This window comes from Mirounga angustirostris, unplaced genomic scaffold (assembly GCF_029215605.1).
Source record: "Mirounga angustirostris isolate CCGP_5_RB_7025 unplaced genomic scaffold, mMirAng1.0.hap1 SCAF_14, whole genome shotgun sequence".
In the NCBI taxonomy this organism is placed as follows: Eukaryota; Metazoa; Chordata; class Mammalia; order Carnivora; family Phocidae; genus Mirounga; species Mirounga angustirostris.
Window position 1 is genome coordinate 63,016,142 of NW_026991722.1, and position 14,425 is coordinate 63,030,566.

At 57.4% G+C, this 14,425-nt stretch overlaps 1 pseudogene; it reads right to left on the reverse strand.

The window, feature by feature from the left end:
- Positions 1–9,310, reverse strand: part of LOC123840816 (protein FAM246B-like) — a 38,607-nt pseudogene extending 29,297 nt beyond the window's left edge.
- Between the last annotated feature and the right edge of the window lie 5,115 nt (positions 9,311–14,425).

Sequence of the window (14,425 nt, forward strand, 5' to 3'; positions counted from 1 at the left end):
CCCTGCAGGACGTGTCTGTGCCATGAGAACAATCTGAATCCTACCTCCGCCTCCTGCCTCTATGTTTCAGTCCTGACCCGAAATGTAATGCACTTTCCTCCCAACACTGCCGCCCCCCAACCGGAATACACGGGGACGTGTGCGTGGAGCCTCCCTGCCCAGCCTCTCGTGAGGCAGGCCAATGTTCATGAAACAAATACACAAATAAATAGACATTTACATGAGAATTAACCCGAGTGTCCGATAGGTAAAGGTGAAATACACTGATGACCTATCCTTTGATTTAAATTTATGCTCTGAATTGTTTCAAATAATTGGGAAATGATGACAGCATAGGGTAGTTAAAAAGTGGGAATTAAAGGTGTCAAGTATAATCTCTATTTTCTACAATCAAACACACTTTTATCCCAGTGTAGGAATGCCTATCGTCTGCGACATTGAACAGGGGTTATCCTGGTGAAAAGATTAGGAAGTTTTTCATCTGATCTGTAACATTTTCCCTCTCAAAACGTTGATCCTTCTGTTTTGCTACTCATGTCAGAGCACACTGGGTCAGTGCAGGGCCACGTTCTGCGGACGACGCTGCCAGCCACCTGTCCTCCAGGCCAACTGGGACGGACCCCACTGGGTACAATAGAGATGCCCAGGGTTGGCCTTGGACAGCAGGCTATTTTGCATGATTTGAGAGGTGCTGAAAAGACCTCCTCCTCCTTCCTTATACCTCATATTACATAATTAAGGACACAAGCTTTTAGTCTTGAGACTAAGTTTCGGTTACAATATGACCATCTAGAATGGAAAGTAGCTATCACCCAAATCTTACCAAGGCGTCCTCCTGCCAGCCACGAGGGGACAGGCAGAATGAGCCTGTGGATTCATCACTGCAGGGCCTTGGGGACGAGTTCACAGCAAGTTGGCTCGGCCAAGGGCTTTCCACGCCTGTCCTGATTCACAGGGACAGTGGCTCCTGGGACATGGCTGTGAAATTATTCAGGGAAGAGCAGGGTAAATGCAAAGATATTTGGAACTGGCTGGCCATATTCCTGGGGTATTTATTTTTTTCTCTTTACCAAAGAATTTCTAATCTGTCCCACCTGCCTCTTCCCTTACCTACCAATCACTGCTTTCTGTAGAGACGGCTGCCTGGAAGAGACTAGGATTTTGGACCAAAGCCTCGGGTTCCATTCCATCCCCCCCTGTGAAAGTGTGGAGGCTGCCACCGCTCAGACATGGTGCCTACCCTGGCTCAGCTCTTGCTGTACTTCTCGGAAAGTGTGTGGACCACACTGGAGAAGCAGCAGCTGAGACATTCTGTGGAATGATTAATTTCTCTTTACCAGATGAGGAGGACACACTCAAGGCCCCAAAACTCTGGTCTATGATGAATTGTGTACAGACCATGCTGGGGAAGTCTAGCCGCTGACATAACAAGTCCATGACATGAATGATGGAACCAAGCCTCCCTCTTGCCCTTCTGGCCTTGGCTTGCAGCTCTGCGAGGCAGTCCCCCTCTGCGACTACGCCACTAGGGTTCCTGCGCTCAGCTAAAGCACAGTCAGGCTGGCTCTCCACCAAGAACAGATCACATGTTCCCTTTGTCACAGCCCTGCCTCCTGAGATGGTCATGTCGAGTGAGAGACTTGCCGTGGAAGGAGTTAGCAAGCACTGGAGGCATCTGGTTCCTTGTACTCCCATGTATCTCACCGGTGCAGACCTTAAGAAGTTGCAGCACGTATCAAAAATGGCTTTGACTTTTTCGTATGTTTCTTTTCGGTTTGGGGTTGTCCTTTGGGGTTCAGAAGGAATGTTTATATATACCGCTTGGTTTCTCTAAAGACACAGAGCACAGTAGTTGCTTTGGGGCATCTCATCACCCTGTGACTTCTTTTTTTCGAGGTGAGAAGGGAGAGCGATCGCTGACCTACTGCATGCCAGAGGCCTTGAAGCAAATCTCTTTCCAGCTTGAAACTCCATGCTGAGGAAATTGCAGACTGATGCATTATTAATCTCTCGTGCCCTGACGCTAAGTGCACCCAGGGGGGATGCTGAGAGCCACCCCTCTGCCGTCTGGAGGCAGGGACTGCCAGGATCCCTCCTGCTTTGCCTCCCTCCCTGCACAGGGGCCACCTTCAGCTGTGAGCAGCCTCCAGTTTGGGGATTGTGGGGATCACTGGGCTGCTGAGAAGCACGAGACACAAGAATTTCTGACGGTTGATCCTAGCATGTATTGACCATCCCAGAGCTCAAGCACCAGGTTCCTAAAGACCAACTACTAGAGGGACTTTGTGCCTACATTTTCAGGCTTTCCATGGAAAACTGTCCCCATATTTAGGAAGGGACCAACATTAATGCTTTATGATGAAACTATTTCAGTTGTTACTTTTCTTAATGATGAAGCACTAGCCATAAAGATGAAAGGCAAATGACCAAACCTTTGCACTCATGTGTGAGTAAGGAGTAAGGGAGTAATCGACACCATAGTGGTAAAATGTCAAGAAGAGACGGTTTAAAAAAATCCAAACATGTAATCAAAATATACACAGATTTTAAATGCCACTGATGATTAATGAAAGTGAATATAAAAGCATACATTAAGCATCCAGTTGGCAGACATGAAAACCCTCCCACCACCCCGTGTCAGGGAGGCACCGGAGGACCACTTTTCACAATCTGTCATGTGGTATTAATGGGGATGACAGTTCTGTCAGGCTGCTTCTCCGTATATTGTGACAGTTTCGAAGACGCCCACAGATCCCCCTGCCTCCTCCGAAGCAGAGCGGGCAAAACCCACAGGAGCGTGGCGGGCCCTGGTCGGTGCGGCTTTGGCAGTTTGTGTGACAGTCCCTGCAGAGCTTCCCCTGCGCCGTTCCCTCTGGTGACTGGGTACTTGGCCCCGGGGAGGGCCCAGGTTACCTCGCAGTGACAGAAAGGACATTTGCTCTGGGTGGTGTCTCACAAATTCTAGAGCAAGGCAGGCAGGCTGTGAGGAGGATCCACTTTCCATTTCCTGCAAGCCAATCACTAACACGGCCCGGGCCATTCCCCCCACTCTGCCAGCAGCAGGACAACCCTGTACCGGCCTGGGGGTATCCAGGAAATGGCCAGACTCCTGCTTCTCGCTCCTCAACCACCGTTGTTAAGACTTTGAGTTTCAGGAACAACAAGGAGCCCCGTCCCTCCCCCTCTCCCCGTAGAATCCCGGGTCTGGGGCACATCAGCCACCAGGGAGGCCCCGAGGGAGCGCTCACAGCGGCTGCATCCGTGTGTCCCCAGCGAGGGTGTCACCAGAAGCTCAGAGCCCTGAGTGCGGTGCACGGAGGAGTCCTGGTGTGGACTGGCGTCAAGAAGCAGCATTTGGGTTTAGAAACCACGAGCACTTGGCATTGGCAACCAACCAAAGGCTCTTCTCAGAATTCAACTAGCGAGTGCAGCTAAGCACGGTGTAGCCAAACCCTGCGTTCAGGGCATTCCACACGGGGCGCACTGAACGGATTCGGAAAAGCATGATCGGGGTCATGGGAAAGCGGCCCCGGCTGCTCACAGGTGCAGCTCGCCAGCGCTGACCTCAGCCCTGACTCTCCCGCCACAGCCACGTCTCCAGCCACACGTTCCAGGGCAACTGTGCCCTTGTAACACTGGGCGGAGTTCATGCCCAGCCCCGAGCAAAGCAAGTTAGGAAAAGGACCTCACCGTGTGTCTCAGCTTTCGTTTAACCGGCACTGTGCTCATGTGGCCACGGCTATTACTCCACGTTTCTTCTATCACTTAATGAGAAATCTACCTAGTTGGCAAAGCGGGTCGATGAAGAGAAAAAACGCATAGAAAGGCCCCACGGGAGACGGTGTAGACGGCCCGAAGGCCTGGCAGTGCACAACCACATCACTGCACAGGGCGGCTCTGAGCCAGCCACTTCCTCCTTTTCCCCTTTCTCATCCTGGACTCTGGAGGGACTGACCACAGCCCGCCTCACTTGAGTCTGGGGAGGAGAGACCACTAAACCCGCATGGACACTCACCTGTGTGGATCCCCACTTTCCAGGGTCCTGTGGGCAAGGACGGTATCCTGGGCATTCCTGACAACACACACCGCCTCCTGGTTTCGGACCCCTTCCTGTCCCAGCATTTGCAGAAATTTTACCCCTTCGATGATCAGGCAGTGGAGAGCAACGATCTCTTCCCAAACAGAAAAAAGGTTTGAAATTCAGGTTACTTTTCCTATGTCACCTTAACCAACTGATCTTATCAGGTCCTCAACTGCATGCACATACCTTGTATTTCTGTTGCTGTTCAATCAGACATCTGCTTATATAACAAGTGTTACCCAGTGTGAACTAGGACCTGCCTCCCCCAAGCTGTGAGAGAACCAATGGGGAAGACTCTCTTTTTGGTTTCTTCGTCTTTAATGATAAGGGAAACTATATTCATTTTCACGGGAGACCGCTCAGTCTCCCTTCCTCTCCCTCCCCCAGTCCCTCCCACAGCTATTGGAGAATGAGGGTCCAGAGAATAAGAGTGTGGTAGTGAAGAGTAACACTGCGGACCCATGAGTTCTGAGCATAAATGATATACATAAAGGAAGCCACCTACCTATTTCACACAATCGGTGAGAGGCCTTGAATCAGTTTCTTCATTGACGATGTTATGCAATGAAGGAGGAACAGCTTGAGATTCAGAAGACGCAGGTTCTGTCTGTGGTCTGATCCCAAGAGCTCCTACATGAACATGGACAGCCTCCACCCCCAATGTCCCCCCAGTGGATCCCTCTGGCCCATCACAGCTCTGAAATATACTCAGCCTACATGTTTTCAACACTGTGACTTTGTACGTTGGAATCATTGCTGATGGTGGTGTATTTATGGTATCCTGGCACCTCCTGTTTAATTCCTGTTGACGTTCAAGAAATTGTAGTAGGAATGACTTGAATCCTTCTGGTGAAATTTTCCACTGCAGCCCTGGGGCCTAGAACATTCTGCTGGAGACCAGACTATCAATAATGAAGCTGACTTTGGGCTGATGCACCCAGTTCTTTGCTAAAGACCTTTTCTTTCCCCATTACTGCCCCCAGACAAGACCTTATAAACCTTGACAGCCAACTCCTGCGCTGGAGGGCAGCCACGGTGAAATGCACCCCTCTTGGCCTTGAACAGAGGCAGCGCCCTGGCTGAGCAGTTAGTGCGGGAGAAGTCCCCAGGGCTACCCTTGGGGCTGCAATGTCAGGATGCATCTTTCCAGGATGGTGCTGTTCTACTTCCAGGGTAGGCGCTGGGGACTGGAGTGCTGCTTTGGGGACACTGAGGCCCCGGCACTTTCCAAACACCCTGCTGAAGGTTGTTTCTGTAAAACCTGAGTGCCCACCAAGCAACTCATTAACAGTTGATGAACGGTAATTCTTTTGTAATTCGGGATAGACCACCTCATACAATATTTTTAAATGCCTGCAGCAATACTGATTTATAAAATAAGTCATGTGGCCTACCTCCTGCCACATTCACTGGTGGAAGCAAACAGTGCAGTGAACTCAAAAGAGAAACAGTGAATCCTCAGTGACTCAGCATCTGTCCCCAAATACATACTAACAACTCTTCCCTCTTCATTTGTTGCAAAGACCTGAGACTACTTAAGGCAAAACTTCACACTGTACTGTGGGGGTACTAACATGGGTAGATATAAAATCTATGACAAGAGCACAAAGGACAGAAGGAGGAACATGGAACTGTCCTGTGGTAAGGATTTTACAACTGGACGTTTATTAAAATAGTACACTACTGGGGGAGGAGCAAGATGGAGGAGGAATAGGAGACCTGGATTCCGTCTGGTCTCAGGAATTCAGCTGGATAGGGATCAAACCATTCTGAACACTTACGAACTCAACAGGAGATCGAAGAGAAGAATAGCAGCAACTCTGAACAGAAAAGCGACCACTTTCTGGAAGGTAGGACGTGCGGAGAAGCGAATCCGAGGCGATGTTCGGGAGGATAGACGGCGGGGGAGGGGCCTCCGTCGGCCGCTTCTGGCAAGTGAAAGAACCACGGAGCACAAAATCGGAACTTTTAGAAGTCGGCTCCGCTGAGGGACGTCACTCTGGGGGCTAAGCGGGGGGTGGAACCCTCCGGGACAGTGTGGGCTCAGGACCCTCGGGGTCGCAGAAAGACTGGGGGTGCCTGAGTGTGGCAGAGCTCCCAGGTAACGGAGCAGGGAAGCCGGCTGCAGAGACGGAGCCCAGGCGCGGGCTCTCAGCTCGGGGTTGACATAAACCGTGATCCGCGGCACAGTCGGGCCCCTGCTCCTCCAGCAGGGACCCAACAAGCGGCAGATCCGGGGAGACTCACCTTCCCCCCAGGGAGGAGCCGCGCAGGAGTGCACCGCAGGGATCTGCTGGGTTTGGAGACTCCACCCGGGGTCGGGTGCCAGAGATAGAGGCGCGCGGTCGCAGGCCGGGTGAGCACGGCAGCCGGAGACCGGGGAGACGGGAGCGACTGACGGCTTTTCTCTGGGGGCTCACTGAGGAGCGGGGTCCTGAGTTCTCAGCTCCTCCAGGGCGGAGATTGGGAGGCCGCCATTTTCACTCTCCGCCTCCAAAGCTGTAGGGAAAGCTCGCAGGGAACAAAAGCCCCGGAGAGCAAACCCGAGCAGATTACTTAGCCGGGAGGGGGCAAGGACGGGGCAATTCCGCCTCCGGCAGAGACATTTGGAAACCACGGCAACAGGCCCCTCCCCAGAAGGTCAGCGAGAACAGCCAGCCAAGACCAAGTTTACCGATCAATGAGAACAGCAGAACTCCAGCGCTAGGGGACTACTGCACATAGAATTCACGGCTTTTTTACCATGATTCTTTAGTCTATTAAAGTTAATTTTTTTAATTTTCTTTTTTTTATAAGATAAATGTCATTTATTAAATCAATCTCATATCGTGTGCACATTACTTAGTGAATTTTAGCACTTACTACTCAGTGTTTAGTGTAAAAGGATTTAAGGAAACTGAAATTGTCAGATATTAAAAAAAAGTATAGGGGGGCGGAGCAAGACGGCGGAGGAGCAGGAGACCCGGACCCCGCCCCCTCCCAGGAACCCAGCCGGACAGGGACCAAACCACCCCGAACACCCACAAACCCAACAGGAGACCGAAGAAAAGAAGAGCAACAACTCCCCCACCAGAAAAGCGACCACCCCCCGGAAGGCAGGACGCGCGGAGAAGTGAACCCGAGGCGACACCCGGGAGGACAGGCGGCGGGGGAGGGGCCCCGCCAGCCGCCCCTTCCTCCCCCCGGGAGGAGCCCCGCGGGAGCGCACCGCAGGGCCCGCTGGGCCTGGAGACCCCACCCGGGCCGGGCGCCAGGGCCAGAAACCCACGGTCACAGGCCAGGCGAGCACGGAGCGCGGCCAGAGACCGGGGAGACAGAGAGTCTCTTTTTTTTTTTTTTTTTTGAATTTTTCTTTTTCCCTTTTTCAACCAACATCTTATCAATCCTCTTTTTAAAATATTTTTTACTTTTCATTTTTAGAGTGATATCCTACCCTTCAGAGTCGTTAACCTTATTATATAATATATATACATATATATGTTGTCCTCTCTTTAAAATTTTGGGATACAGTTTTTTCTAACAGCTGCTGCAGGCTGTGCTAGGTGAGTGGGTCCTGGTGACAAGGACAGCTAGCAAAACTGCGCCCAGGTGACACTGGGAAGTTCGGCCGTGCAGCCTGAGCGTAGGGTGACACTTTCTGAAGAGCCTGTGGGAGGCTAACTGAAGGGTTAAGTGTCCTTGGCGTCACCGTCCACAGCGAAGCTCAGACCAGATGCCACTGTGTGCAGGCAAAGTTGTCCAGTGAGAGGCTGGGTCTGTCAGTAGAGTGAGGCTGGCCAGGGCCAAGCTGCCGTCCAGTTGAAGCCCCGTGGACTGCGGTTGTATATCCCCGCGGCATTGCCCTGAGTGAGGCTGTGTCCAGATGACGATGTCCCAGCCACCCATGTGTCCCTGAAGTCTGGTGGGTAATGTGTGGGTCACACACTATCTCAGTGCTCGGAGGCCCTGCCTCCTGGCCAAGGCCCCTAAGAAAAACGAACAAAAACCACCGAACAGGAAAAACCAACACTCTCCCCTGAGACAGACCTTTGGGCTCGGCCCGAGGCTGTCCCCGGCGCTGCTACACCCCTGAGCCAGACCCTGCTGCAGCTCTGAGGCCAAAAGGGGCTCCACCCCTCCGCCTGCCCAGACTCAGTCTCCAGCCTTGATCCCCCGCTGCGCTTAGCCATCTGCACTCCCCAGACGTGATCCCCAGGAGTCCCCAGCCTGTGCGCGGCCCGACGTCCAACCCCAAAGCCCGAACGCTAGCAGGCGGTGCCTGAGGCCCCTTCTCCATCCACGGGGGTGTTGGGTCTGTCCACACAAATACATTGCCCGAGGGCGCTTCCAGCACCCGTCCCGGCAACCCTCGGGGGGCTGCCCTCAATCCCCGCCACCCTGCGGGGCCCCGGGCGGCACCGGCGTCTTCTTGAAGTTCTTCTGGCCCGGGCCCTGTTCGCGCCACCGTCCGCAGGGCCGTCCGGGGCGTCGTCGGCGGGCCTCGCGACCGCGGCCAGGGCGTTCATGGTGCCGAGTGCCCGCAGCAGGGCCGGGCCGCGGGGCGCGGCGCGGGGGGCCGCGCGGGGCTCCCGGCCGGCGGGCGGGGGCGGCGGCGGGGGCGGGGGCGGCAGCAGCTCGCGCAGGGCGTCCAGCTCCGCTCGCAGCTCCGCGCGCAGCGCCTCCAGCCCCGCGCCCAGCTCGGCGCGCACAGCCGCCAGGCCCTCCTGCAGCCGCCGCTCGCTCACCTCCAGGACGCCCGCCGGGTAGGTGGCCCCGCCGCGCGGCTCCCCGCACACGGAGCACACGGAGCCGCTGCTGCGCGCGGCCGCTCGCTCCCCGGCCCCCGGCGCCCGGGCCTCCCCCGCCGCGGCCCCCGCGCGCTCCACCAGCCGCAGCAGCCGAGGCGCGTCGGCCAGCGCCGCCGCCTCCGCCCGGAGCTGGACCCGCAGGCGAGCCAGGCGTCCCGGGGCGCGGGCTTCTTCAGGGCCCGGCCCTTTGGGCTGCGGCCCGGGGTCCCGCCGGCGGCCAACGGCCCGTCGCAGCGCCTCGCTCGCGCCGTACGCACTGCGCGCCTGCACCCACGGGCGCCCGCGGGCCGCCGCCATCCGCGCTGCCACCGCCGCCGCCGCCGCCACCGGAGCCGGGCCTGGTCGGGAGCCCCAGCCCGCAGCCTAGCGACCGCTGGGGCCCCGGCGACGCTCCGTGGAGATGGCCCCCGGGACGGCTGTGGGAACGACCGAGGCCTCGGGAGATCTGGCCTGGGGGGGCCGGGAACTCCGGGAGGGCGGGGGTGGGGAGGGCGGGTGGATGGAGCCCCAGGGGACCCCGGCGGGGCAATGCAGGCAGGCTTGAGTGTGCTGGACCTGCTCTAGGGGACTGCGCTGTCGTTGGCGGGTTGAGCAGCTTGGACTGGCTTCTGGGCAGGGGGTGACAGGACATGGAATGAAGGCTGCAGAAGCCTGGGCGCCCAGACCCGTCAGGAAACAGGCTTGCACCCTGTACTCCAAACTGCTGTCCCCATCACAGTCAGGGGAAGGCAGGTGTGCTTCTGGACCCGCCAGGCCCCAGTCCTCCTCACCCGCTAGGGCCCCCACTTCCATACCATAGTCCAGGTCGCTATTATCCCCGCCCCCACCCCTACAGCTGCAGGAATCTGTCCTCCTCCTGGGCGCCCCCATTCAAGCTCTTCAGGGGTCTGGGTGGCTCTCTGCTGTGCCCCAGTCCTCAGCCACTGGATGTCCCAGCCCACCCTACACTGCGTTCTGGACATGTCTTCTTTTACCCAACAACCTCAGCCCCTCTGAGCCTTTGCTCAGGCGGTTTCTCCCGCTGGGAACGCGCCCCCCCTCCCCCCCCATTTGCCTGGCGGCTCCCATTCATCCCTCCTCTGCAGCACAGCCTTCCTTAGCCACCCCAGCCCCCAGCAGGTGACTCAGGCTCCTCGCCCCCGTGTTTCAATGGCTCTGTTTTCTGTCCACCTGGATCCACAGTAGGGGTCCTGAGCACTGGAGGACTGGGTCACTCAACTTTCAGAGGTACTAAACATGCGGGATGTTGGAGACAGGAGTAGATGAGTGAATGAGTCTGGGGCTGAGGGTCCTGAGTAGTGCAGGGCCTCTACCACCCACCCTGGTCAGCCCGTGCACCTCCTCAGCCTGGCATTCAAGACCCTCGTAGTCATCCTTGCTGGCTTTCCTGTCCCTGACACCTTTCCCACTTGTGCGGGTTGTCCTCACCACTGGACTCCATCCTTTTTCACCCCGGTGCCTTCACCCATACAACTGCCTGTGGCCATCACAGGGTCATGGGCAGTGCACTGTGGGTAGCATCCCTCTGCCCAGCATGCTGTTCTCACCGGACCCTAGGGCCTAGTTAGGACTCTGGGTGCCCTGGGGGCTCCCCAGCAAATTGTGGGGAGGGAGGGTCTGGTGTGAATCCAGGCTGGGCTGGGAGGGGATGGCAAGGTAGCCACAGGGACCTGTGTCCCTTGAGCGCACAGGGGCCTAGCCACTATGTAGCTCTGTGCCCGTGTGTGTGTGTGATTGAGGGTGCTGCCAACCCTGTTCTTTGGCAGCCCTGGACCCAGGCCACCATGAAGACTTCTGGATCCCCCTATTCATTCATTCATTCATTCATTCATTCATTCATTGTAGCCTCTCTGGAAGGTGCAAGGGGAGGTGAGAATTTGGCACTCTGTCAAACCCCACAGAGCCCCCCATTCCTGCTGAGTCACCTGACCCCCTGGGATATCCAGTGTCTGGTTCTGCTGGTCCCCAGGGCCTCGTTAACCATACTCCTGCCCCCCCTCCCCTCAGTAATTAAAATATTGCAGAAAAAAAATGCCCTGGATTCCTTCCCCAGGCCTGCTGGAGTCAGGTTGTGTGACCCAGGGGCTCTGCCTCCTCTGAGCCTCACCTATGAAGTGAAGGAGACCCCTAACATCTGTGGTGGGGGCACAGCAAGGAGGCTGGGAAAGGCTGGGGAGGGGGGCGGGGGGGGTGATGGTGGACAGACTCCAGATCTGTGATGTGGTATGAGAGCCAGGAAGGGTGGGGCTGGGCTGCCAGGGCAGAGAGGGGCCTCGAAGTTTTCTGACTGTTGAGGCTGCTGGAGGGATGTGGTAGGAACAGAGCCTTTGCGGTGAAGAGCTGACGATCCTGCAGGTGAGGCAGATATGAGGTCATGGCTGGTGGCAGAGAGTCCCAAAGTCATGGGCAGACAGATTACCCAGGAGCGAGTGCAGAGTGGGAGGAGAGGCCCCGGGGACCCCAACCAGCCCAGAGGGGGGCTGCAGAGGCGTTGGTGAGGGGTGAACAGGCAGCTGTGGTCAACATGACCCTGAGCCCCTGAGGTCAAGGGCAGCGATAGTCAAGAAATAGGTTGCGGTGACTGTAGCCTGAGCCTCACAGGTGGGGGGGCCAGCAGAAGCTGAGGACTGGAGGTGAGAGGATAGGTTGGGGAGCCCTTGCCTAGGCTCGTTGGTCAGAACAGAGGTAGCTTCGGAAGGAATGGGACAAGAAGCAGGAACAGAGCTACTGACCGGGCCAGGGGGACTGGCACACAGGCCTGCTTTCTGGTTCTTCTGCTTTCTAGAATATCCTCATAGGCCAGCCTGCCTGGCCCCCTGCACAGAGGAACTGAGTGGGGCCCAGTGCAGGGCCTAGCTCCTTCCCCACTCCGGCCCCCTCTGTGTGCTCAGGGCCAGGGCCTGGTCTGCTGGGGGTGGGGAGGCCGGCTCTCACAGCTCCGGGAGCTGTCCCCGTCTGGGCTCTGGGCTCTGTGCATTCAGGTGGGCCCCTCTGCACAGGCAGGGTTGGGCGATCAGCGGGCTTGGCCACTGATTAACCCAGAGCCTGGGAGGAGGGAAAACCCTGGGCTCTGACTCTTCCTGGAGAAGGGGGGCAGGCTCCGCGTCACTGAATTGCCTCACCTTTGCTCTCTGTTGCCGTGAAACCCTGGCGGCCCCCCAGAGAGGAGGTCTTATTTTCCAAAGCCGAGGGCGGTGGGAGCCAGGGAAGAGTTCAGTCGGCAGGGCCAGGCGGGCTTTGTATGTCGGAGGGGCCCTGGTGGCCTCGGAGGGGGCAGGGGAGCCTCCCAGTCATCACGGGAGTGTCTGGAAATGCAGATGCCCAGGTCACCCCCTCCGCCAACCCCACGAGGTAGAACTGAGTGTGAGCGTTCAGGGCACGGTGGTCTTTGTCTTCTTCCGCAACTGTCTGCACACCAAGTTCTGGCCCAGCCTGGTTCTCAGTGAAGGGGGGCACAAGGCGGGGAGACCCTCCCGGGTTGGCTCTGAGGGTCTGGGGAGGGCGACCCCCATGGGAAGCGGGAAGTATGGTCTGCCGAGCCCCCAGCCACCCTGGGAGGAGAAGGGGGCTAGCCTTGGAGCTGGGCCTGGAGTGGGCTGCCCCTTGCCTTTCTGGTCACAGACCCCGGCCCTCAGCACGGACTCTAGAGCATGGATGCCCACCCAGTCTCTAGCCAGCTGTGCCGCTTGCTTGCTGTGGGAGCCAGACTGACTAGGCCCCTGGCTTGGCTGGGGCCTGGGCCTTGGCCCCAGGGCTCTTAGGAAAGGAAGGCTGTGGTACCTTTGGGGCCCCGAAGTGCAGGCCACGTAGTGGAGCGTCAGTAGACTAAGCGGGCAGCTCGGGCTTGGGTCATGGCTCAAGGCACCACTCTGGGCTAGTTCATGCTGCCTCACGGAGCTCTGGCGGCCCTGTTGCCTTGTTTCGGTGTTCCCAGCTGTCAGAGCCCAGGACCAGTCTTTGCTGGCCAAGAGATGGTGAGGGTGGCAGTGGTGACAGATGCTGGGAGGTGGGCAGGGGCCATGGGAGGCCTGTGGCCTGAAGGGCAGGTCTGAGCTGCAGGTGGCTCCTCATTTAAAGAAGGGGCGAGAGGGTCCGGGGCTTCCTGTGGGGACTGGACTTGGGCACACTCTGCCCCTGAACACCCCTTGGCTACGAGGCCCTGGAGCTGCTCCCCGGTCTCCTGGTGGCTCTGGCTACCCAGGCATTCCCTAGGAACTGTCCTGGGGCAAGGGCAAACTCATTACCTAGTAAGGACCTTGCCTGACTTCAGTAATGAGCTCATTACCTGATAATGACCTTGTTTGCCTCATCCTGGTGTCAGCAGCCCTAGAACGTCTGGCCTGGGGTGGTTCTGACCAGTCCTGACCGTGGCCTTCAGCCTCCCCACCCGCCCCAGATGGTGCATCAGGCCCGCCAGGATCTGTGTGCCCTGCAGGCCCAGCCTGGGCTCCCAGTGGGACCATTCTGGGTTCCTGACCACCCCCCAGCTGCACAATCTGGGCAAGTGAACCCTTTAACCTCTGTTCCTCACTCCCTCACCCACAGGTGGGGCAAGAGGGTTTGCGTGGAACAGAGGGAGGAGGGCCGCCTCTGAGGGACACTCTCTGACCACACAGCGCTCCTCAGAGGCTCCCCTTCTACAAGTTGGGGGAGGGGGTCGCCACGTCAGGACCATCCACACAACCACTGGTCCCTGGCATGGCCCCTCATCTCCTCACTCCCGGTATAGGGGAGTATGGGGAGGTCTGAGGGCTGGGTCAGCCTGCCCCATCAGGGTCCCCTCACCTCCCCTGTGGCCAGAGGGCATTTCCCTGTCCTCAACCCGCTTCTCTTAGCAGCACTAACACAGCCGGCTATGGTCTCCTACTCACACCCTCCTGGTGACCCCAGATCCTGGCAGACGCCTCTCACCCCCATGCCATCCCCCTGGATGAGAGCGGGCCCCTCATCCCCCCCATGCCCCCACCTGCCTCACTTCTCCAGGCCTTGGGTTTCGCCCTTTTCTTCTCAGTGGGAGCCTGATCAACCTAATTCTTTTTTTTTTTTTTTAAGATTTTATTTATTTGAGAGAGAGAATGAGATAGAGAGAGCATGAGAGGAGGGAGGGTCAGAGGGAGAAGCAGACTCCCTGCTGAGCAGGGAGCCCGATGCGGGACTCGATCCCGGGACTCCAGGATCATGACCGGAGCCTAAGGCAGTCACCTAACCAACTGAGCCACCCAGGAACCCCAACCCAATTCTGATTAAGACCCACCTCTGCCCAACATCCTCCGCGAACTGCCACCTCACTCCTGCAAGAGGCCGGGATCCTGCGTGCCCCGGGGTTTGGACCTGCCCCCTCAGTGACCCGCTTCCTCTTGTTCCCCAGGCCAGCACCCACCCACCCCAAGCCTGTGCACATCCTGCTCCCTCTGCCTCAGGTCACAGTTTACGTGGCCTCCTAGAAAGGCCTGCCCTGACCCGGGGGCCCTTCCCCATGCTGCCCCTGCATCTGCCTACCTGGCACTCACCAAACTTTGCATTTCCTCCTGGAATGTGGGGTCTCTGGTCTCTGTCC